Source organism: Myxocyprinus asiaticus, chromosome 5 (genome assembly GCF_019703515.2).
Source record: "Myxocyprinus asiaticus isolate MX2 ecotype Aquarium Trade chromosome 5, UBuf_Myxa_2, whole genome shotgun sequence".
Classification (NCBI taxonomy): Eukaryota; Metazoa; Chordata; class Actinopteri; order Cypriniformes; family Catostomidae; genus Myxocyprinus; species Myxocyprinus asiaticus.
The window spans coordinates 22,417,434-22,442,670 of NC_059348.1; the positions used below are offsets into that span (position 1 = coordinate 22,417,434).

A 25,237-nucleotide genomic window follows, 5' to 3' on the forward strand; every position below is an offset into this window, starting at 1 on the left:
GCTGTACATCAGCCGCAAGCTCTCCTTGAGGGAAACAAAGTTCAGCAATGTGGAAAAGGAGAGTCTGGCCATCAAGTGGGCGGTCCTCACTCTCCATTACTACCTGCTGGGGCGGGCCTTCACCCTCTGCTCAGATCACGCCCCACTCCAATGGCTCCATGAAGGATACTAATGCGTGGATCACCCGGTGGTATCTGGCTCTCCAGCCCTTTAAATTCAAGGTGGTCCACAGACCGGGGGCATAGATGGCTGTCGCCGACTTCCTTTCCAGAAATGGGGGGGGAGTGGTAGACAGTCCGGATGGCTCCCCGGCCTGAGTTGGGCGGTGGGGATATGTGGCAGCGGGAGCGTGGTCAACTGTCCGTCTGGAGAGAGGGAAAGCAGTAAGCGTGCTTACACCTGAGCTAGATTATGTCTAACACCTGTCTCTAATTACAGTGAGCATGGGGAGAGTGACATATAAACGGCCACGCCACCAGCAGAGAGGCAGTGAGAGTCTGGCATAAGGGAGCCTAAAGTGTTCGTGGAAGCTGATGTGTTTATGTTTGTGAAGCTAATGTGTATATGTTCCTGAAGCTAATGAGTTTGAGTGCCTATGTGCCTCTGAAACTGTTAAGTTTGTGAAGCTTTACAGCATTGAAGTGGCCAATTAAAAGCCTTACCTGACTCTGGAAAAACCCGCTTCCCTGTGTCCTTCTTCCTTTCTGTTTGTGGAGTTCTTCACAGTATTATTGTTTTTTGCTTTGCTGCTTGAGTAAATGGTTAAGCAAAAATAATTTTTCCTGTTGTCTCCCTGTAACAGGGTTTAAAATGGGAAAGGAGGAGGAACCATCAAAATAATGTTTAGTGAAAACTTAAAAAGGCACAAACACAAATACACACACGACAGCTGTGTGTGGCTCTCTCTCTCTCGAACTGCCACATCCGGCTCAGCCTTATCTCTCTCCTGGGTTGATAAGCTCGATTGGGGGGCCGGCCGTGCACACTCACGGCCCGGCCCCGCCCTCCTCCTCGTCACACTCCTCTCTCCTTTGCCTCAGGCCAGGGAACCCCTTCTGGCTGCGCCTGCTGGCAGACTTTCCCCGCCTTTCAAGACCTAGGAGGGAGACAAGGGGAGGGAAAAGAGGAGAGGGAAAGGGCAAGGCGGAGTGACAGTGAGAGAGAGAGAGGAGAGACAGAAAAAAATAGCTCACAGATTCCCAGACACATTGTCGCCTGGTCCTCGACCACTCCTCCACCCTCTGGCGGACAACAGCCACCCCTCCCTGGATGGACAGCAGCGAGTCCTCCGACCCTGGCAGATGAAACGCCCCTCCGCGTTATGGCGGCCGGTAGCGAGCCCCTCCGCCCCTGGCAGCGGCTCCACCGCTCCAGGTGGCGACATACAGGCGGACAGCAGCGACTATTCCGTCCCCTGGCGGATGGCCACGGCTGCTCCTTTGGGTGGATGGCATTGGCGAGGGCTCCACGACAGCGCATCCAACCTCCCTCCCGGGTTTCGGGACCAATGTAACAGGGTTTTTAAAATGGGCAAGGAGGAGGCAGGAACCGGACAAACCATCAAAATAATGTTTAATGAAAACTTAAAAAGACACAAACACAAATACACACACGGCAGCTGCGTGTGGCTCACTCTCTCACAAACTACTGCATCCGACTCTGCCTTATCCCTCTCCTCGGCTGATTAGCCTGATTGGGGACCGGCCGTGCTCACTCATGGCCCGGCCCCGGCCCGCCCTCCTCCTTGTCACACTCCCATTCACTGCTATTGAAGTTTACCCTTCTATACTGTCATTTACTTCTGCGTTACAAAGTCGGAAATGTGAAAAGAGTCTATAATAAATTGATCAGAATGTTAGTAAAATAAAACAAAAATCCAAATCTTCAAAGTTATTCTAAAAAATAATTTTCAGTCTGTTTTTTTCTTCAGATTTACACATTTCAATTGTATCACAAATTCACATCAAATTGAATTGAGTAATCTTTAAATAAATTAAATGAATGGAACTTAAATATATCTGTGCATAAATCTTTAAAAAAAATAGACTGAAATGTTTTGTTTGTGTGTGTGTGTGTGTGTGTGTGTGTGTGTGTGTGTGTGTAAATGTGATTACATTAAATTAATAATGCAAGTAAACACTATGGCATTTTGTTGCATTCTGGTGATGCTGGGCTTCTAAAAAGTTCTAAAGATTGTGATCATCTATCTCTAAGTGGGGAAAAACAAGAAGTCTGATAAACTTAGGCAATGTTTTGCATCTACTGATGAAGTATATTCAGTTCTTCAGAAGGTAAGCTGTTTAAAATGAATATGTAGCTGAATTAAATAAATAAAAAATTATAAGAATTTAGCCTAGTTTTAAGATTTACAGATTTTAATTTCATAACAAAATTCCATAAAATTTGATTGTGTACATATGAACAAATATAAGTTAATAAAACTTAAAATATCTAATTTTTATTTTTATTTTGTTAAAGATTACTCAATTAAATTTGATGTTATTTTGTAAACAAAACCTGAAATGTGCAAATCTTAAAATTATTATTATTATCATTATTAATGTATGCACCTGCAATCGATGAACATAGAATCGATGAAAAAAACCAGGAGCTCTCCTGCACAACGCATGCTCTTTTGTCTCCAGCAAGAGAGAGTGCGGAAAGCAGGTGTCGCAAAACTTCAGTGTCGCAAAACTGTGGTTTTTAAAGGGGCCACATCCAATTTATGACAAGAGTTAAAATACATTAAATTTCTCCACTTGGCTACAAACTGATACTGAATATTGAATTTAAGGATACTGTAGCTCGCTACATCTCAGCAGCCAAGCTCTCATAGAGGAAACATAGGATTACCTGCACAATCTCTGCATTGTAAAAAAGAAGTGCTTTATGTGGTAACATCTAGATTAACTGGTATTATTTTGGTCAAAAATACTATTTAACATGACTGTATCAGTCTGACTAAATTAGGTTACACCAGAAAAACAAGTTTTTAAGGGTTACATCAAGTAACTCCTTAAGGTAACAATTTCAGGTTACTACTTTTTACAATGTGTGCAATACAAGGATGAGTGTGACTGTGACTGGTAAAAAAGGCAGACACAGTGGAATAGCAGTGACAAGCCTCAGAGCAGCTTTCATTATGTAACATAAATAAATGTAAAGGAAGTGACGGTGACCAGGAAAAATTTTATATTCCTGTGGGGGGTGATGACAGCAAAAATGGGCTGTGGAGTCCACATCCAGTGGGTGATATAAGGTCAACACATAAAGAAGATTCCAGAGCCTTGGTCACTGGCTATGTTAACTTAGAAACAGCCCATTTATGTTTGTATCATCCCTGGTTTTGAGAATGCTTTGGTCTGTCTCTTGGGGTACTATAAAGAATTTGTATGGTTTCCTATGAGTTTTCTTCATGGAGTTTTAAATAAATGTTAGGTTGGAGAATGTTCATTTATCATGTAAATTACAACACAAGGGTATAAAAACAGCTGCATACACTGTAAAAAGTGGTAATCTGCAATTACTACCTTAAAGGGATAGTTCACCCCAAAATAAAAATTCTTTCATCATTTACCCACCCTCATGCCATCCCAGATGTGTATGACTTTCTTTCTTCTGCAGAACACAAACGAAGATTTTACATTTACTCTGTAGATCCATATGAAGTGAAAGGTGGCCAGAACTCCAGTGGTTGAATCCATGTCTTCAGAAGTGATCTGATAGGTGTGGGTGAGAAACATTTCAATATTTAAGTAATTTTTTATTCTAAATTTCCAACTTTGACCAGCCCCAACCAGTATTTGGCGATATGCACAAAGAATGCGAATCGCCAAAAAACAAAAGAACAATCTGTTTTATTATTATTCACACCTATTGTATAGCTTTTGAAGACATATATTTACATTTACATTTACATTTATTCATTTGGCAGACGCTTTTATCCAAAGCGACTTACAAAAGAGGAAAACATAAGCGAATCATCTTAGGAGACAGTGGTATGATAAGTGCTGTATTACAAAGTATTACTAGCATCATAATAGTATTCAAAACAGAATAAAGTGCAACAGAAATTATTATTATTATTATTATTTTTTAAATGATTGGTTAAGTGCTCATGGAAAAGATGTGTTTTTAGTAGTTTTTTTGAAGACAGAGAGTGAGTCAGCTTCACGGATGAGGTTGGGAAGGTCATTCCACCAACGTGGTACGATGAAGCTGAAAGTCCGGGAAAGTTTTTTGGTGACTCTTTGTGTTGGTACAACAAGGCGACATTCCTTAGCCGACCGCAGGCTTCTAGTGGGCGCGTAGCTCTGCATAAATGATTTTAGGTATGCTGGAGCAGACCCAGTGACTGTTCTGTATGCCAGCATCAGAGCCTTGAATTTGATAAGTGCATCAACCGGCAACCAGTGGAGAGAGACAAGGAGTGGTGTAACGTGCTCTCTTTGGTTCATTAAAGACCAGACATGCTGCTGCATTCTGGATCATTTGGAGGGGTCTAATTGCACATGCAGGGAGGCCTGCAATGAGAGCGTTACAGTAGTCTAGTCTAGTTATGACAAGTGACTGGACAAGCAGTTGTGTGGCATGTTCAGAGAGGAAGGGTCTTATCTTCCTGATATTGTAGAGTGTAAATCTACATGATCTTGCGGTCTTTGAGATGTGGTCTGTGAAATTTAGTCTGTTGTCGATGGTTACCCCTAGATTTCTGACCGATTTGGAAGACGTTACTGTAGTTGCACCCAGCTGCACGGTGATGTTGTGTTCAACAGCAGGGTTGGCTGGAAAGACAAGGATTTCAGTCTTGGCTGGGCTGAGTTGCAGGTGGTGCTCTTTCATCCAGGCCGAGATATCCGCCAGGCAGGCAGAAATTCGAGCAGTCACTGTGGTGTCGTTGGGCTGGAAAGACAAGTAGAGTTGCGTGTCATCAGTGTAGCAGTGGTAACAGAAACCATGTGCCTGAATGATGGGTCCCAGTGATGTTGTGTATATAGAGAAGAGAAGTGGCCCATGCACTGATCCCTGAGGTACCCCAGTAAGTAGCTGATGTGGCTTGGATACCTCACCTCTCCAGGCTACCTTGAAGGACCTACCTGAGAGATAGGAATTAAACCAGTCAAGCACAGTTCCTGTGATGCCCAGCGAGGAGAGGGTAGAGAGTAAGATCTGATGGTTGACTGTGTCAAAGGCTGCAGAAAGGTCCAGCAGAATCAGGACCGATGATCTGGATTCAGCTTTCGCCCGTCTCAGCGACTCAGTGACAGACAGCAGGGCAGTCTCGGTGGAGTGTCCACTTTTAAAGCCTGACTGATTGTCATCCAGCAGCTTGTTCTGTGAGAGATAGGCAGAGATTTGATTGAAAACTGCCCTTTTAAGTGTTTTTGTCATGAATGGGATGAGAGAGACTGGTCTGTAGTGTTCTATTTGTGTGGGATTAAGTGCGGGTTTCTTCAGCAGCAGGGTTACTCAAGCCTGCTTAAATTTAGTGGGAAAAGTGCCTGTAAGTAGAGATGTGTTAATTATGTTTGTGAGTGCAGGTAGGTTGGACGGAGAAATGGCCTGGAGAAGGTGAGAAGGAATGGGGTCAAGGGAGCAGGTAGTGGGGTGGTTGGAGTGGAGGAGTTTAGAGACCTCAGTGTCAGTCAGAGGAGAGAACATAGAGACAGAAGAGTTGCATACAGGAGACAGGTGTTTGACAAGGTGTGGTGCTGAGAATGTATTGCTGATGGTTGTAACCTTATTAGTAAAAAATGTGGCAAAGATATCTGCTATCAGTGATGTGTCAGGCGGTGGAGGGGGAGGGCAGAGAAGTGTGTTGAATGTTCTAAACAAGCTGCGAGTGTCTGTGGTGCTGTTGATCTTGTTCTGGTAATAGGAAGTTTTTGCAGATTTAACGTTATCTGAAAAAGTTGCAAGCAGGGACTGATATTTACCTAGATCTGCTGGATCTTTAGATTTCCGCCATCTCCTCTCAGCTGCCCTGAGGTCAGTCCGAAGTTCATGAAGGATGTGAGACAGCCAGGGGCTGAGTGGTGTAGCACATGCTGGCCTAGAGGAGATAGGACAGATGTTGTCTAGACAGGTTGTTAAAGTAGAGCTTAGTGTGTCTGTGGCAGTGTTTACATTAAGCGTGGTAAATACATTTTGTATAGGAAGAGATGTAGAGACAGCAGTGGAAAGGCGAGAGGGTGAGAGGGAATGGAGGTTACGGCGAAAGGAAACCAATGGTGGAGTCTGTTTTAATGTAGATGGGAGGGTCATGTTGAATTGAACAAAGTAGTGATCAGAGACATGTAAAGGAATAACAAGAATATTTGAGTTGGTACAGTTACGTGTAAAGATGAGGTCCAGCTGGTTGCCCGATCTGTGAGTTGCTGTGGTGTGTAGTTTTTCCAAGTCAAATGAGGCCAGGAGAGTATTCAGTTCAGTGGCCTGGGGCTTGTCTTAGTGTATGTTGAAATCACCAAGAACCACAAGTGGCCTACCATCCTCCGGCAAGGAGGACAGCAGGACATCCAACTCCTCAAGAAAGTTTGTCAGCTGACCTGGAGGGTGATAGTTGACAACAACATGTATTTTTGTGGGTTGCATTGTAGTAATAGCATGGAATTCAAAACTAGTATTGTTACATAGTGAAGAGTGTGTTGAAAAAGTCCAGTTGTTATGAATGAGCAAACCTGTTCCCCCGCCCCTGCCGGTGTGTCGAGGGGTGTGAGAGAAGGAGAAGTTGTTGGAGAGAGCAGCAGGTGTTGCTGTATCCTCTGGACGTATCCATGTTTCGGTCAGTGCCAGGATGCTGAGGGTGGACTGCGTGGCAAAGGCTGGAATGAAGTCAGCTTTGTTCACAGCTGACTGGCAGTTCCAGAGTCCCACTGAGAAAGAGAGCAGAGCAGGTGCTGAAGTGCAAAGTGGCCGTAGGTTGTGTGGGTTGTTATTTAAGCACTGGAGTTGTATGGATAACTTTTATGCTGCCTTTGGAGCTTCAAAGTTCTGTCCATCTTTCAATTGCATTGTATGGACATACAGAGATGAGATATTCAACCAAAAACACTTCTCTTATTCTTTAATCCTGCTTTAAAGTGAATGGCATCTATGCTAATTTTATTCTATTTCTTTCCCTGTCTAAACCTCTGTATTATATCCCGAGGTTACCAGAGCCTGCCAGATCCATCTCCAGTCTTGACTTATGCCCGACTCCCTCTGTGTCGCTGAGTGATGATGATCAACCGCAGCATGTGCCAGCCAGACTTCACTTCAGTCTACTAAGACAGACCTCACAGAGGATGATTTGATGCAAACTCAAAGACATGACATTCTTCATGAGCCACTGTCTGAAGCATGGGCTCAGGATGGAGTTCACCAAAATTACCTAAGCTTCCAGCCGGACTGCAATGCTCCTCACTGAATGATACCTATATCAACATGGTCAAAGGAGGGAAAACACTCTCTTAAACTACATAGAAAATGAATTAACCAATAACAAAAGCCTTCATCGGCCAAAATCAAAGGACAATGCATCCACATGTATTTCCTCAGTTATTTTGGTATGACTTCAAAGACTTTAACACTAAAACTTATAATTCATACAAAATCATTTTGTTTAACCATTGACCCACAACACTTAATTAGTTTACTAATTTTAACCACTAATAGTTCTAAACATAAATAACTAATTTCGCCATTATATTCATTCATTTTCTGTTAAAGCATAATTTCATGTACAGCTGCTTTGAAACAACGCCTGTTGTGAAAAGCGCTATACAACTAAATTTGACTTGACTTGAATAGATATTCTTTAAAAAAAATCTTAATTTGCGTTCTGCAGAAGAAAGAAAGTCACGCACATCTGGGATGGCCTGAGGGGGAGTAAATTATCAGAGAATTTCCATTTTTGGGTGAACAATCCCTCTAAGCAGATATTTCTACCTGATCTAACACTTAAATTTTTCTTTGTTGGTGTAATCTAACATATTCAGGTTAATTCAGTGATGTTATATTATATGTTTGACTTGAATAAAAACCAGTTAATTTAGATGTTACCACATGAAGTAAATTCTTTTAGGTTACATTTTGTTTCAGTGTACCTCCATCCATGATTCTTCCAGCATCCCTTGACCACCTGAACTCCACCTCTATTTGTAGAGTGCCAATACTGTGCCAATACAAATAAATCAATCAAAAAATAAAATAATAAATAAATTATGCTATAACAGAAAATGAATGAATATAATGCCAATATTAGTTATTTATGTTTAGATTTATTAGTGGTTAAAGTTAGTAAACTAAGTAAGTTTTGTGGGTCAATGGTTAAACGAAATGATTTTGTATGAACTATAAGTTTTAGTGTTAAAGTCCTTCAAGTCATCCTGAATTTACTGAAGAAATACACGTAGATGTATTGTCCTTTTGATTTTGGCAACTGAAGGCTTTTGTTAGCCATTACTTCATTTTCTATGTAGTTCATTTTTAAAGAGAGTGTTGTCCCTCCTTTGACTAAGATAGGTATCATTCAGTGAGGAGCATTGCAGTCCAGCTGGAATCTTATGGCAGCTAATTTTGGTGAACACCATCCTGAGCCCATGCTTCAGACAGTGGATCATGAAGAATCCCATGTCTTTGAGATTGCATCAGTTCATCCTCTGTGAAGTCCGTCTAAGTCAGGGGTTGGGAACCTATGGCTCGCGAGCCACAAGTGGCTCTTTGTTAAAAATCAAGTGGCTCGCGGGTGTCTCACCAAGGTTTGAAATGAACATCCGCCAAATGCAGATTTTTCATGCGGAGTATTTTGCTGATGTACCAGCCACTGTGGAAGGCGATCTGTAAGACTTCTCGGAGTGATATATTACAAGAAATTAGACACAAAGAAGTAATAAATATAACACCTAAATTTTTTGCTGTAGAAGTTGATGTTATAGTACATCCGTCAAGAGACAGATTATATTTTAGCGTCTTATTTTTAGAGGTATTTGTTCCAATAATTAGTACCTCTGTTTTGTCGGAATTGAGTAGAAGGAAATTTCTAGCCATCCACTCTTTGATATAATTTATACACTCTGTTTATTTGGAAAATTGTGAAATTTAGTTGGGTTTCGAAGAAATATAATGTTGGGTATCGTCGGCATAACAGTGAAAACTAATTCCATGTTTCCTGATAATGTCTCCCAGGGCAAGCATTTATAAGGAGAAAAACAGAGGCTCTAAAACTGATCCCTGTGGCACTCCATACTTTAATTTTACTGTCCATCATGGACAGCAATCTCAGCCTCATCTCATGAAATTTACGTGAACGTGACAACATTTTTGCAATGCAAAATTTACTTGCTGTATACCACGTTTAGCTGCAGTTTTACAGTGAAATGTCCAGCTGGGGGCACCGAAAGCAACTAAAATGATGTAGTATTCAGACATGGTTTTAAGGTGAATTTTTGATGGATGTTTTTAAAATGTACCTCCCTAACATAAAACTTTTGCCTGAACCTAACCTATAGTGTTTTAAAATATAAATGAGACATTTGTAAAAGACATCTTTACCAAATCAACGCCTAAACCTAACCATTAATGTTTTAAAATGCAGAAGCAAAGTGAAAAAATCACATTTTCTGAAGCAACCACCTCATTTCATGCTGTTTTAATGACTCTGTTGTGACTTATGTCAGCTTGAGTTCATGGCTGGACTTGAATCACTGTCCACTGACTCTAAGTCCAGTGCTCTATCAGGTGAGCTACCATGCAAGCTATTCATTCTTGAATAAGTGCATACAGTATATAGGTAGGTCTTTAATACAAACATTAAAATGCATCGTTTTTCAAAAGATGTGTTAGAGTAAAAGTGTATCGATGTAATAAAATAGCAGGTCTGAGTACTAGAGAGAAAAATATATATTTATAAAGTCATAATCAGCTATTAAAGTCAGGATTTGAGTGAAAGTGAATAAAACACACAGTTGTTGTAGTGCAACTGTGGTTTAACTCCACACTGTAAAAAATGCCTGTAATTTTAACAGTAAAAGACTGTTTAACATGTAGCACATGTACTTTTTACGGTAAGATATTGTTAAAATTATGGTAAAAGAAACAATAACCGGGCATTCCCAGAATTCCTTACGTGACCCATCACATTTCATTATATTTTATGGTAATAGTTATGATTCTTCTTATCTTTGATATCACTTATCTACATTAGGGTGTTCTGTGTTATATTTGATGTAGTTTAGTTCATGTTTATTGCATTATTTTAATTTCACATGTGTTACCCTGATGGTGTTTTGTGTTTGTGTGAGTGACGCTGAGCACTGTTCATGTTCATTCATGTTTATTGATCATTGCTCTTGGAAGGGCCACTATTGATGAACTTCATGCCATCATGTGTCTTTCTGTAATTACTACGGTGAGTAACAATACATTATAAAGTGAAAAGCAGATTTATACATGTAAAAGAGGACGCGAGAAGCAGTTTTCCTTTTTCAGGTGACGCTTTTATTTCCCCTCTTCCTCGATACCACTTTACAGTTACGTTTATACACTCTTTCAACACTAACACACACACTGCTTCTACAAATAACTTCCACTATTTGGGAATCGTCACTCTGGCTCAGCTCTGTCACATCCAGTCACCCACACTGAGCGTTGTGTCTCCCCGTGCTCACTGAAATTAGAGACAGGTGTTAGACATAATTTAGCTCAGGAGTAAGCGCCCTTACCGCTTTCTCTCTCCGGAGAGATGCTTGACCACGCCCCCACTGCCACAATACAGTTTCAGAAGGTTAAAGTATTGTTTATATCATTTAATAATAAAAAATGGCAATGCTCTGTAAAATACACAGGCATCAAAATTACATCCCGTAAAACCTGAAGCGTGGTTACCATATTTTTTACTATGAATTTTTGGCAACCACAGCTGCCAGTTCTTTTGTTTTTTTTGTTTTTTACAGTGCAGGAACCCCTGACTTCCAAGAATAAAAACAAAAGTATAAAGTATGTACTGTACAGTATATGACTAATATGACTATGTCTAAGAAAAGTAAAAGAAAAGTGAAAATGCAAGAATTGGATCCAGGTGGCAACATCTTTATCAGCATGTGACAAGAAAAAACAAAACTACATTGTCACAGGTTGGTGATGGGGTTGCTTTCTAAGACATCAGAGGCATGAGCAGAGAAGAAGGACATCTGAAATCTTACATTACATACTCCTGTAAGCCTAACTTAAAACTCTTCAAAATCTTTACTCATAAGTCTTCTTGTAAGGATCCTAGACAGTAAAAATACTGATAATACAGATAATACAAAGAAAGGAACTCTTTCCTTTCAGAGAATGTGCTATTGAAAACCAAGTACGGCCAACAGTTCACAGAATATAATTCATTCATATACCTTAAACTAAGCTGATAAAACATCTCAAGCAAACCATGCATACAGAGATCCTAGAAAGCACTCTTCTGGGGTTATAAAGGTTATTATGTTGGGTGTAGTGTAAAGCACTCCGTCATGGTCAACATGGTTCAGAGTTTTACATTGTTGATCGCATTTTCCTCAAGGTTTTATCTGCTGAATAGGTTTGCAATGGTTCCTTCTTCAGTTTCTGCTCACTGTTGAGTGTCATTGTGTAAATGGACCTATTAAACATTATTTCTCCTCCTGGCCCTCCATTCTCTCCTTTTTCTTTTATGTTTTCTTTTTGGAAACATAGCTGAGGAGTACCTGGCTATGATTTGTGCATTTGGCTGACAGGAAAAGTATGAGAAACAGGAGTTATAAGAGTGGATAAGATTAGTGTCCATGGCCTAATGGCACCGACTGTAGCTGTGTAGCAGGGGCTCACATCCCATGGTGCACGTGTTTGTCAGAAGCTATCATCTACCCTATTCCATTATATACAAGCTTGTCATTGTTTCCCAATATAGCCCATCCCTCTCCATAAAGCACACTGTTTGAGTGTCATGAAATCATGTTTTACATGATAGTTTAGGAATCTAAAAATGAAAATTCTGTCATTAGTTACTCACATCCTGTCTATACCGGGCATGTCCGTTGACGTGACGCTGCGCACAACTTGAGGATGTTTACACCATACACTGTTTATACTGTTTGCCGTTTATTTGCATTGCTGACAGAAGTAGCGCCAGCGCATGTGGTGCAAAATGGAACAGTACACCCATTTACTGTCGGCGCGACACAGCGCACCACAACGTATGCTTCTACTGTAGACAGTACCATTGATTATAAAGGTCTCTATTGCTTTTCAGGCAACATGACACACCTCTCGTATCCGGTGTAGACAGGGTGTCAACCTCATGTTGATCCAAAAAACTTATGTCATCCAGGGATCACAGTCTGTGAACACTACTGGGAGTCAAGAGCACACGTCTTCCCCTCAAGGGAGGGGAAAGGCGCTATGTGCAAGTGGTACACCCGGCCAATTGTCCCAGAACTTACCTGCTCATGCCTGCCACTACTTGGGATGAGACCGGCTCAACCTGGAGATTGTAGAACCTCGCAAAGGTGTTGGGTGTTGCCCAGCCCGCTGCTCTGCAGATGTCTGCCAAAGAGGCGCCACTGGCCAGGACCCAGGAGGCTGCCACACTCCTGGTAGATTGGGCTCATAACCCCGCAGGAGGTGGCACGTCCTGAGCTTGATATGCCTCTGTTTGGAGACAGTGCTTCCTTTCCGCTGTCCCCCAAAGCAGACAAAGAACTGCTCAGAGCTTCTAAAGCTCTGCATGCGATCCAAATAGATGCGTAAAGCTCGCACCGGACACAGCAACGTGAAGGCTGGGTCTGCCTCCTCCTGGGGCAGCGCTTGCAGGTTCACCACCTGATCCCTAAAAGGGGTCGTGGGAACCTTGGGCACATAGCCCGGTCGGGGTCTCAAGATCACGTGAGAGTAGCACAGACCGAACTCCAGGCACGTTTCGCTAACAGAGAACGCTTGCAGGCCCCCTACCCTCTTGATGGAAGTGAGCGCAGTTAGGAGGGCAGCCTTCAAAGAGAGTGCCTTAAGCTCAGCTGACTCCAAGGGCTCAAAGGGAGCTCCCCATAGACCCTGAAGGACTACAGAGAGGTCTCACGGGGGAACGAGGCGCAGTCTAGAGGGGTTCAACCTCCTAGCACCTCTAAGGAACCTGATGATCAAGTTCTGCTTCCCCAAGTACTTACCATCTACTGCATCGTGATGAGCCAAAATAGCGGCTACATACACCTTCAAGGTGGAGGGGGACAGCCGCCCCTCCAACCTTTCCTGCAGGAAGGAAAGCACTGATCCAACTGCACATCTCTGGGGGTCTTTGCATCGGAAAGAACACCACTTAAAGGCATTCAGGCGCCTCATAGAGGGAGCCCTAGCTTGAGTGATCATGTCTACCACCGCGGGCGGTAGGCCACTTAAGTCCTCCGCGTCCCATCTAAGGGCCAGATGTGGAGATTCCAGAGGTCTGGTCGCGGGTGCCAGATGGTGCCCCGTCCCTGAGAAAGAAGGTCCTTCCTCAGGGGAATTCACAGGGGGGGCTGTTGCGAGGAGCGTGACATCCGAGAACCATGTCTGGGTGGGCCAGTAGGGTGCTATTAGGATGACTTGCTCCCTGTCCTCCCTGATCTTGCACAGGGTCTGTGCAAGTAGGCTCACTGGGGGAAACGCATACTTGCATAGTCCAGGGGGCCAGCTGTGTGCCAACGCATCTATACCGAGAGGTGCCTCGGTCAGGGCGTACCAGAGCAGGCAGTGGGAGGATTCCCGGGAAGCAAACAGGTCTACCTGTACTCGACCAAATCGACTCCAAATCAGCTGGACCACCTGAGGGTGGAGTCTCCACTCTCCCCTGAGGGTAACCTGATGTGACAGTGTGTCCGCTGCAGTGTTGAGGTTGCTCGGGATGTGAGTGGCTCGTAGCGACTTGAGGCGCTGCTGACTCCAGAGGAGGAGACGGCGGGCGAGTTGTGACAATCAATGGGAGCATAGACCGCCTTGGTGGTTGATGTAAGCTACCATTGCTGTGTTGTCCATCCGGACCAATGGCTGAAACCTCCGCAAGACGAGCAGTACTGCCAACAACTCTAGGCAGTTGATGTGCCAACGCAGCCGCGGGCCAGTCCAAGAGCCGGAGGCCGTGTGCCCATTGCATACAGCACCCCAGCCCGTCTTGGAGGCATCTGTTGTAACCACGACGTGCCTGGAGACCTGCTCCAGAGGAACCCCTGCCCGTAGAAATGCCAGGTCGGTCCAAGGGCTGAAGAGGCAGTGACAGACCGGTGTGATGGTCACGTGATGTGTCCCGTCACGCCATGCCCATCTCGGGTCTCATATGCATTAACCCAAGCAGTGTGGCGAACTGAATCGCGTAGCCGAGTCAGACGGTCCGGGTCAGCCATCGCAATGGGTTTGAAAGCGTGAGCCATGCGTCCAAACTCCAGATGAGGGGGACCAAGGGGATAATCGTGTCGGACGTACCGGCGGGTGGGGCCTCGGGGCGGGGCGGAGCTCGAGGTGTTACGTTGAGGGGACTCGAGCCCCGTGGCCATGCTGAGTCGAGGGACATCGAAGCACTTACCTGGCTCCTGCCGCCCATCATGAGATTGGCCGAGGAGGGGGGAGGAGGAGTCTCGTCCCCATGGTCCATCGGCACTAATCCCATGTGGGTGTATTCATGCCACAGCTGGGCGCCCAGGGGCAGGGGGTCCACCGCTGGAGCGCCAACCCTGCCAAAAAGGAATGGTGGACGGCGGTCGTGATGATGGCCATGCACACTGGACATGTGACCCAGGAAACAAGGAAACTGCTCTTTTGCTGAATCTGCAGCCTCTGGGGCATGCGGCGAAAAAAGAAACAAAAGATTCTCCTCCTGGCCCTCCACCGGGGGATGGACTGGTCTGTGCACCAGCTCCAGAGGAATGGGTCTCCTTGCCCCTGGGTCACCCATCTCAGGGGCACTTCGAAGCCTTCCTCGGGTTCTTGGTGGCCGGCCGTGAGACGGGTGGTGTCTGCTTCCTGCGATGGGCTTCATGCCGGGGCCGGGCCACGGGGGCGGGCTGAGGCGGAGCTGGAGATGTTGCTGCAGGGAGACGCCCTTGGCGACGAGCAGACGGGGTGCGGGATCTTGAGCCGTGCCAGGGCAGGATGTGCTTTATAGCCTCTGTCTGCTTCTTCACCGTCGAGAACTGCTGGGAAAAGTCCTCGACGGTGTCACCAAACAGGCTAACCTGGGAGATGGGGGCGACAAGGAACCGTGCCTTGTCAGTCTCTCGTATCTCTACCAAGTTGAGCCAGAGGTGGTGCTCCTGGACCATGAGAGTGGACATCGCCTGCCCGAGAGACCGCACTGTGATCTTCGTCACCCGGAGAGCGAGGTCAGTTGCCGAGCACAGTTCCTGCATCAATCCCGGGTCAGAACTACCCTTGTGCAGTTCTTTTAGCGCATTGGCTTGGTGTACTTGCAGGAGATGAAAGATTGGGACCAGGCAGTAAAAGGTGCCTCCCACGATCTTGTCAGCTCCTCATGCACTTCCGGGAAGAAAGGAACCGGAGCCCAGTAACCAATCGTCAAGCCACGAGGGTTCAGGGGAGAGCAGAGGGTTCCACTCTAGCCCGACGCTCGCAGCCTCCTGGGAAAGCATCGGCCTGAGACTGGGCGACCATTCCCGAAGGAGGAAGCCCAGTCGAAGCCTCAGTGTCAGACCGGACAAGCCCGCTCTCCAATGCTGCGCTCGATAACTCATCATCTTACGGGGCGCCGGACAAGATGTCGAACCCGCTCTGAGACGAGCCGGCGATCTTGCCTGAGAGCCCAATCGGGGCAAGCGAGCGTGCTGGGGAACGGGAGGTCCGTGGGGGGATACCCGGCGGAGGTGGTCTCATTGAGGTCCCCAAATCGCCCCCAGTGCTAACCGGCACGGGCTCATACCCGTATGTAGAGGGACCGAGGCGGGGAGCCGCTGGGGTGGCTTGCTTTCTTACGAATGCAAGCCACGACCGCAACGTTGCCATGGTCATGTTCTCGCAATGAGGACATGATCCATCCACGAAAGATGTCTCCACGTGAGCAGCGCCCAGACACGTAAGACAGCGATCGTGGCCATCAAAAGTGGAGAGATAACCAGGAATAACACACAAACGGAGAGGCATCTTTAAAAAGACGTTCCGTGTGTGTCTCTCTTTTATGAATGGAAAATATACTCTTTTCAGAATATACTCTTTTTTTCGCTCTGCCGAAGCGCCCAGGGGCATTCTCTGCACTGCACAGGCACAGGGGAGAGAAGCCACTGAAATGCGCCATCAAATCCAGCAGTCTTTAGCGAGGTGAGTTCTTTTAAGAGGAATTGTATTCAGTGCACTGAATGCAACCGCTCGGCTCCGAAGAGAAAATCTGAATGAGTGGTTGCATACCAGCTCCTTTTATACCCATATGTCCGGGGGAGTGGCATGCAAATTCCACTCGCCAATTCTCATTGGCCTTTTTTCAAAAGATCAGAGGTGTTTTGGGCTCCCAAGAGTGACCCCTAGGGTCACTACATCGACACAATGTCAAGTGAGTGACAGATAGGGAACATGAAATGCTTTGCCAGTTATAATACTAAACATGTGAGTTTGTATGTGGGTGTGTTTATGAGTGAAGTTAAGTTACAAGATGGCGCCGCGGGTGGCAGCCTTGGTGTGGAGCTCTCCAATTCTTTTGTTGTTTTTGTTTGTTTGTCCTGTGTTTAGTAATTTTTTTCCAATCAGTTTTACCAGGGATGAACTGCTGAACATTCGGCAGCACATTACCAGACAATCTTTTCCCAGTTTTGGACTATTCAAACGTTTTGCTGGACATTTTAGTCAGAGGCGCTATGAGACGCAGGTGAGGGAAGTGAGTCGACGCGCTGGTCAAGCTCTGTCAGCGTGGCTTTTGAACAGCGCTGTCGAGTATTCATCTATCGAATCTCCGCTCTCTCCCTAACAAAACGGATGAACTACATCTCCTGACCTGTACATACAAGGACTTTTCAAACTCTGCTGCCTTGTGCTTCACAGAAACCTGGCTGAGTGAAGCCATTCTGAACAGCGCGTTACATCTGCCAGGCTTTCAGCTGTTCAGAGCGGATCGGATTGCGGATATGGAAAACGAGAGGCAGTGGAACATGCTTTTACATCAATGAAAGTTGGTGTACAGATGTAACAACGTAAAAGAAGATGTGCTGTCCTAATTTGGAAGTGCTCTTTATCAACTGTAAACCTTTCTACTCACCATGGGAGTTTTCCTCATTTATTCTGGTGAGTGTTTATATTCCTCCACAAGTGTTTGTGAACACAGCGCTACAACAGCTGGCTGATCAGATCACAGACTTGGAACAAAAATACCCAGACTCACATTATTATTCTGGGAGATTTTAATAAAGCTAACCTCACCCGTGACCTGCTAAAATACAGACAGCACATTACAAGCCCCACCAGAGACAGAAATACATTGGATCATTGCTACACAACAATAAAAGGTGCATATCGCTCTGTCCCTAGAGCAGTTTTGGGACTCTCTGATCACTGTCTGGTTCATCTTCCTACCTACAGGCAGAAACTAAAATCAGCTAAACCTGTAGTAAAGACTGTAAAGAGATGGACCTGATAATTTGAAAAACAAGTTTTCAGCTAATGACCCTGCATCAGTGTGGAGAGACCTGAAAGATTTTACTAACTTCAAGACACTATCCCACAGCACTGTAGGGAACCAACAACTGGCTGATGACTTGAATTTGTTTTGAAAGGCCCAGTCTCACACCCCACACCTACTCTGATCTTCACTTCACACAAACATCAACACCTCCTGCAACCCCCTCCTGCAACTCAATCTGCACTTAAGATACTGTATGTGAAGAGGAGTTGTGCCGTGCCTTCTGGAAACAAAAGACAAGGAAAACACAGGGCCCAGACAGTGTTTCACCCACTTGTCTAAAATCCTGTGCTGACCAGCTGGTCCCCATCTTCACACAGATCTTCAACAGATCATTGGAACTGTGTGAAGTTCCCTGCTGCTTCAAATGCTCCACCATCTTTCCTGTCCCAAAGAAACCCCAAATCACAGGACTTAATTACTACAGACCCATCACTCTGACGTCTGTGGTCATGAAGTAATTTGAGAGACTGGTGTTGGCCCACCTGAAGGACATCACTGAACCCTTTCTAGATCCCCTTCAATTTGCTTATCGAGCAAACAGGTCTGTGGATGATGCAGTCAACATGGGATTGCATCATATTCTGCAACATCTGGACAGACCAGGGACATATGCAAGGATCCTTTTTGTGGACTTCAGTTCGGCATTCAACACCATCATCCCAGCTATTCTCCGGACTAAATTACACCAACTCTCTGTTCCCACATCTATCTGTCAGTGGATCACCAGCTTTTTGATGGACAGGCAGCAGCTAGTGAGACAGGGGAAATTCACTTCCAGCACCTGTATGATCAGCAATGGTGCCTTCCAGGGATATGTGCTCTCCCCACTACTCTTCTTCCTGTATACCAGTGACTGCACTGCCAATGACCCCTCTGTCAAGCTGAAGTACGCAGGTGACACTACTGTCATCGGCCTCATCCAAGATGACGAATGAGTCTGTATACAGAAGGGAGGTTGAATGGCTGGCTCACTTGTGCAGTCAAAACAACCTGGAGCTGAACACGCTCAAAACAGTGGAGATGATAGTGGACTTTAGGAGGAGCACCCCAACACTGACCCTGCTCACCATTCTAAACAACACTGTGGCAGCAGTGGAGTCATTCAGGTTCCTGGGCACTACCATCTCACAGGAACTGAAGTGGGAGACTCACATTGACTCCATTGTGAAAAAGGCCCAGCAGAGGTTGTACTTCCTTCGCCAGCTGAGGAAGTTCAACCTGCCACAGGCACTGCTGATACAGTTCTACTCAGCATTCATTGAGTCTGTCCTCTGCACTTCAATAACTGTCTGGTTTGGTTCAGCTATGAAATCAGCTATCAGAAGACTACAAAGGACAGTTCGGACTTCTGAGAGGATTATTGGTTGCCCCCTGCCCTCCCTTCAAGAACTGTACACTTCCAGAGTGAAGAAAAGGGTTGGAAAAATCACTCTGGACCCCACTTACCCAGACCACTACCTTTTTGAACTGTTGCCTTCTGACAGGCGCTAAAGAGTACTGAGCACCAGAACCGTCAGACACAGGAACAGTTTTTTTCCCTCAGGATATCCATCACATGAATAGATAAAACTGACCCATTGAGCAATAATAATATGCAATACACAGCTTAGTTTATTTATATTTATCCAACATACCCTACCTCTTCTGCCATACATTCTCTTGCATCTGTATATAACAGATTTGTATTTGTGTGTGAGTGTATATATATATATATTGTCTTATTGTGTATTTCTATATATACTTATATTTTCTATTTTTTCTTGTTGTTGTATTGTTTGTGCACTGGAAGCTTCTGTCACCAAGACAAATTCCTTGTATGTGTAAGCATACTTGGCAATAAAGCTCATTCTGATTCTGAATGTATGAATGTGCGTGTGAGAGGGATAAGGGTTTGGGGGGGTGACTGTTGTCAATGTCTTCCTATAAGCTGGCAATCATCAGGACATGATAAAGAGGGTTTAATTCATTGAAGAGACAGTTATCTTAATGACACCATTTAACATGCAAATTTGAGGAGCTTACTGTCAGCCAAAAGTGACCTAATTTCAAATGAAAATGCTCTCTCTGAGTTTGCAGTGACAAATGTCATCATTATGTATCTAATCAGATCTCCATGTGACATGTTATGATCATACTACAATTACTTGACTGTTGATTACAGCAACATCACTTTGACCCAGACCTCCTGAACACTGATATCTGTCATACCTGCAAAAGAAGATAGAGTTCTTTTCATTTCTGACTGATTGAATGCCAGGCACTCACATTATTCTACTCATTCCCCACCCATTTTAGTTTGATCGAGTACCAATAAGAATATAGTACACTCAGTCCTAGTTAACACATTACCATACACATGCATTCACCACCCATACTTCCATGATGTGATGCATTTCAGAGTGAAACAGAATATGCGACGAGAGAGAGAGAGAAAAAAAAAGAAAAGTAGGGTGGAACCAACCCAGGCCAGTTCTACCTCATGCCATCACTGGAGCTAATGACTTTGCCGTCTGAAAGTAGAGTGAGAAATCACAAAATGATTGTCATTGCTGTGTTTGAGATATGGCTGAACAGTTTGCCAGTTGTGTAGTGATTGTCTGTTGTTCTGGAGTCAAACAGAGAGGCAAATCAGAGAGAGGATAGCTATATTTTCTCAGAGCCGTTGTATGCTGTTCATGGATGGGCACCAGATGGAGTATGATGAGAATGATATCATAACTCAATTTCACCGTAACAAATTAGATCAACATTAACTGCATGACTTTAGAAACAGTCGCAATATGTCGATAGCTATATCGTTATCCCTCTTAAAATAACACTGATTTAATATACTGTATAGTGTACAAAGCATGGAAAACAGATAATTCATAACTGTCAAATTCAAATATACAGTAGTATCATACTCAATTATCTACCAGCATCATCCATAAATCCATGTTACATTTCAGCATTATTAAAAGTGATTTGATGAGCATCACACAATCATGTTAAGTGCATCCACAAATATGTTAAGCCGATAAATGTTCTTACACAATAATTTTGCACAAGAAAGTGCTAGCCAAACCCGTCATACTTAAAGTAATATTTCACCCAAAAATGATTTCCCAACCCCCGAAAAACTCTGAATATTAATGTGAGCTAGACTCTTGTTGGTAGTGCAGATTGTCAGTAAATACGTTTTTGGTTTGTTCCTCACACAAAGTTATTGAATTGCTTCAGAAAAACATATATATAGTCAGGGTTGGGGAGTAACGAAATACATGTAATGGGATTACATATTTAAAACACAAAATATAAGTAACTGTATTCCACTACAGTTACAAATTAAATCAGTGGTAATTAGAATACAGTTACATTCAAAAGTATTTTGATTACTGAAGAGATTACTTGGCATTTTATTGTCATTTGTTTCATTTAATATTTAGTCCCTTCAGATGGAAAATATTTATACATAGAAATTATTCAATCCAAAGTGCATTTGAACAGCAGTGAAACACTTTCTTATGATGTGTTACATCATACGAGCAGACAGAGAAGTAAGTTTGAAGTAAGTTTGGAGTAGAAGAAATAGAAATAAACCTTGTATTATGATAATAATGTTTGTATTGTTTTCCTGTAAAAATATTTAAAATCCTTAAAACAAGATCAATTTGATTTATCTTGTTTTAGAAACAACACTACATAAGATATTTAGGTTTTTCAGAGAATGTATTTTTAACATGTATTTTGTTTTACTGTACTGGCAGAGTTTTTATAGTCAAAACAATTGAAAAAATCTGCCAGTGCTGAAGAACTAATCCAAAGTATTTAGAATACGTTATTGACTTTGATTAATCTAATGGAATACGTTACAAATTACATTTTACAGCATGTATTCTGTAATCTGTAGTGGAATACATTTCAAAAGTATCCCTCCCAACCCTGTATATAGTGCACAAGTTATAAGAACTACTTTTATGGTGTTTTCCTTTCTGAAGCTTGACAGCTCCTAGTCACTAACTGTGTTTGGCAAGATCTGTGTAATGTTTCTTCAAAAGTCTCTAATTTTGTGTTCCATAGAACAAAACGACAGCATACAGGTTTTGAAATACATGAAGGTGAGTAAATAATGAAATTATTTTCATTTTTGGCGGAACTATATCCTTAATCAACAGTTACGGCACAATCATATCAAAAAATAAAAATAAATAAATAAATACACACATGTAGTGTTGGTGACTTTGATTCATTTCAGTGACTTGATTCTTTTGATTCCGTTCACCAAAAAGATTTGTTCAGATTCGTTCATTGATTCATTCATTGACCATTTCTTTAAGTTAAACCTTTGTGCCTGTACATGGCACCATATGACCATCTTTTAAGTAATTGCATTGAACCAAAAGCAGTCATTCATGACCAGAACAAGTCTAATTATCCTCTTATATTATAATCTGTGTGTCTTAAATTCTACAAAGAGACTTCAGCACTGCAGTGTTTAAGCATCATAAGCATTTCCACACAAATGATAACAAAGCATATCAATCATACTGTGAATTGCTTAGCATGACTATTTATCAAGCTATACAAAAAAGACAACAATACTAGCCTACTAACAAAATAATCATGAGTTTCAATAACATCTGTATGTCATGTGTGGTCATCACTCACTTTTATTCATAATTAATCCGGTTCCCTTTTCTTGTTTAATGATATTGACGAACTATACGAACAACATGCAGCTCCTCGTCTCGTTTAGCAGGTCATCAGATCATTGTTCATGGACGAGATGACTGATTCATTCAGTTGGTTTGCGAATTAGTTTATTAGTGCATTCATGAACGACATTACTGACCTATCAAACAAAATGTTGGTCTCAGGACAACAACCACTTGGCAAAATCTGGATATGCGTGTTTCTTCAGTGGGTCAAACCAATTATTTGCTCCTTCACGGCCTGCTCTTGAATGCTACTGGCTCGTGCTTTAGTCAGTCTTCAAAAGCAGGACAAAGCATCACAAATGGAACTTTAAAAATAGAGTTTAAACACCATAACCGTTTTTCACCACAACTGGCAGGTCTTAATTTCCCCAATATTTTGTCAAATGCTGGGCTTAATTTTTACCAAGACAAAGCCTAAATATTGTACATTTTCATTCGTCATTTATGTCATTTTAACTGTATGTCTTCAGTCATTTTTACACATTCATAAATTGGGGATTATGTTATGTGCATGCCAATAAACTTGTCTTAAGTGCATTTTACTCCTTTCTCTCCTTGTTGAATGTGATTGAAGATGTCATTGAACAAGAAATATGAGTCAGTGTATTGAGGTGAACCAGAACAATTCGTTCACTTAAAATTTTCGTTCACAAAGACCGATTCAATCACAAACGAAACATCACTGCCAACAAGTACATAGGCCAACAAGTCAGGTCCCTTTACCAGCTGTTGCAGAAATAACAAAGTCCAAAGGCAAAATGACGCAACTTTGGACCTTTGTCCCATGAGGTAACGACAGAGTCAGTTCTGGCACATCATTTCACAGCAGTCCACCTGTGATGTGAACAGCCGTTGTTGCCAACAAACAACTGAGTGAAGTGCCTCTCAGCGGAAGAAAAGTGGACGTGTGCAACCCGCTGTGATTACTAAGCACACTGTTTTCCTTCATTTGAATGTGCACCATTTACAAACTACTGGAACACTTTCTTGTAACTTCTCAGCATTTCAGCTTCACTTGCTCTTCCAAGCATATCCAAAAGTGATTGTACAGGCACTTTCCGTTATATTTAAAATATAAAAATGTTCTCACCTCCAATTTTACCACCTCTCCTTTCCTCTCTTTCATGACACCAAAAGAGACAGTGCCTCTTTTCACCAGGGGCTTTACATCCCACCTAGCTGGAAAGACCTTCATCCCCCTCTCCTCATCTTCATGTTCTCCTTCCTGATTATTCTGCCCAGCTTCTCCTACTGCAGACACTAACCCTAGACTATTTTACGACCATTTTAAATACCTTTTAGACATTTGTTATTTATAATAAACTCATTTGTAATGCATAAGGTGACATAAAACAGAAAATGTCAAAATGATACTAAAGCGTTCACATGGCTTGAAGGCAGATAACACCCCAGTGTAAAATATGCTGGTTTGTTCATAGATTACGAACTTGGACATGGGTTTTATAGTTTTAGCTTTTTCTTTAACAGAAAAGATACAAGATTTTGATTTTTACAAAACAGACAAGATTTTGAAATCTCTGTACTTTAAAACATGATTTTGCCATAACTTAAAATGTTTGCCATAACATACTTTTTTACAATAACTGCCCTGGACTGAATTTAAGATAACTCACTTGATGATTTTGTTGGTTGAACTTGTGATATTAAAGTATTTAGGTGAAATACAAAAATCAAGGGAACTACAGTATGAGATTGTGTGCATCTACTCAGATTCCCAGCAAAAATAAATGTGAATTACTATGTGTGGGGACGAGGGTGTGTCCGAGTGTTCGTCAGGGGAGAGAGGAAAAGGTAAGGGTTTTCACCTGAAATGAATTGCTGCTAATTGTGATATCTATGTTCACAGTGAGAGGTGGGGAGATAAAAGGTTGCCCAAAACCACAGAGAGGGAGAGAGAGTCGAGCCTGCATTTATGTTTGTGTCCATGCAGCCCGCAGTGTCGAGTGTTACATTTTCTTTCATTGTGAAAATAAAATACCTTTTTGAGTTGGATCCGTCACCTCCCGCTTCCTCCTTTCCTTCCTCCATGAACGAACCTCATTACACTGGTGCCGAAATCCGGGATTTAGAGGAAGAGGATACGTTGCCATGGAGACGTCGCCACTGGAAGAAGACTTTTGGTCCCTCGCCAGCATTCACCAAGGCCAACACCAGGCCCTCATGGAAGTCAAAAGAGATTTGACTGTCGTTGTTCAGCAGCAGCAGCATATTGAAAATGTCAAGCAGCAGCATGCGTAAGCAGATCTAGTCCACCAAGACCAAACATACTCTCAATACCATTTACACAATAACATTTTGTTAAACTACTCGAGAGTTGTCCTAACTGAACTAACCTCATTTTAAAGGCTGTAACTTCAGGTTTAACAGGAAACATAATTGTGGCGATGGGGGTGTGGTCGTGTGTCTGTCTGCAGGAGAGAGGGAGTGGTGTGGCTCATGAAGCTGGTTGACATGATCTCTAACAGCTGTTTCTCATTACAGTGATAGCGGAGAAACGCCTTAAAACGGCTGAACATGCCAGAAGAGAGGGAGAGAGAATGAGTGTGCAGCACTGCCAACTGTTGACATTAAGCGCTGAAGCTTTTGAGTGTTTGTGAAGAAGTTTGTTTATTTTTGAGAATTAATTATTGAACTGAGTGAAAAACCTGAAAGGAGTACATCTGCTGCACAGAAAGACAAGAGAAATAAAAGCCTTACCTACAGCGTGTCATTGCTCCCCGTCTCCTCCTTTTCCATACCCGAACCTGGAGTTCTGTTTCACTGGTACCGAAACCTGGGAATCAAGGAGATACGTCGTGATCAAGACCCTCGCCGTCATCCACCAGGACCAACATCAGGGCCTCGTCGAGCTGCGGCTGGAGCAGGAGCAGCATTTTCA

At 43.2% G+C, this 25,237-nt stretch overlaps 1 pseudogene; it reads right to left on the bottom strand.

Moving 5' to 3' along the window:
• Positions 1-5,049: 5,049 nt before the first annotated feature.
• LOC127441410 (uncharacterized) lies at positions 5,050-24,536 on the bottom strand (annotated as a pseudogene).
• Between the last annotated feature and the right edge of the window lie 701 nt (positions 24,537-25,237).